We start from the raw sequence: 1,247 nt of genomic DNA, 5'->3' as shown, positions 1-1,247 counted from the left end.
GGCGGCCGTCAAGGGAAGCTGTTGCGATGGGCGTCGTGCATGCACACCTCTTACCCTGACCTTGCGCCGTGCACACTCAGCTCCGCTCGGCTCGGCCCGATGCCCCCCAACGATAAGGACCCGCCGGAGTATAATGACCACGCGACACGCTGCTGGCGGAGAGCAAAAACGAAAATGTGAGCGCAGGACGGACGCGGGGTGTTTAGTGGCCGTGGCGCCCCTGTTATCAAGCGCGTGGAGTAGCTGCTGCGCCAACGTCATCCGGATATACGCGCGCGACCCTTTTCTAGCGCAAAAGAAAACGAGTTGCGCGAGCGAGTTTTTTTCCCGCCCTTTTCTGCTTCTCTTTCATTCCCTCTTGCAAAATACTGCAAGTACTACATTTTACGGGGAGCGAATTTCTCCGAGAGTGTAGTACGTAGCATTTATAGGGCACGCGGGCACGCCGCCGCCCCCCTGCCGTCAGCGAGAAAGCGAGTTGTTATTGTTATTTACACGGGGGTGTGCCCGGGCGGTGAATACGAGCTGGCTGCGTTATGATGAATAAGAAGAATGGCGTGAAGCGTCCTGCTGGCGGGAGGAGGGTGGTGGGAGGCAACTTGCACGCCCCCGCCAGGCTACCGCCAGGCTCCCGGGCGCGGGCGGCGCTTTATTGGTCGTTGCACCGCCACGGGCTCAGCAGCAGCAGCGGCAGCCTCGGCAGAGCAGCCCGTGCTTCAGGCTTTTGCAAGCCGCTGCTGCCGCCGCCGGGGAAGCTCATCAGGCTGAAGTGTCAGAGAGAGAAACAGAGGCCATAAAGTTACAGCCCAGGGTGTCTGCACGCCCCGGCCCCGGCCCCGGCCGGCACCACGACACGACACTACCACTACTACTCTGTGTCCCACCCGCTGCGAACACGGCGGCGGCGGCGCTGGGACATCATCAAATATATAACGTCGTGCGAGTGGGTACCACCGGCAGGCTGGGACCCGGCAGGCCCTCGGCAGGCCGGTCCCCCGGCGGACCTCCCTAATGGAAGCGGCTCTGTCCAGACGCACACTCGTACCCGGCAGCCCGGCCGCGCGCCAGGGTATGAGAAATAGATGAGGCGCCGTACTGTGCCCACCGGCTCTCCTATGGTCTCCCAAGAATGCTTATTCCCGGAGCTTGAATCTGCTGCTGCTCGCTACCTTTGAGCGCCGCTGGCATGGGGTGCAGTGACCCTCCCTCCCCCTCCCCTTTTCAACCCCCCCGCTCCCACCTACCTG

This window comes from Frankliniella occidentalis, unplaced genomic scaffold (assembly GCF_000697945.3).
Source record: "Frankliniella occidentalis isolate FOCC.00 unplaced genomic scaffold, Focc_3.1 Scaffold4, whole genome shotgun sequence".
NCBI lineage: Eukaryota > Metazoa > Arthropoda > Insecta > Thysanoptera > Thripidae > Frankliniella > Frankliniella occidentalis.
This window is presented reverse-complemented; position numbering follows the sequence as displayed.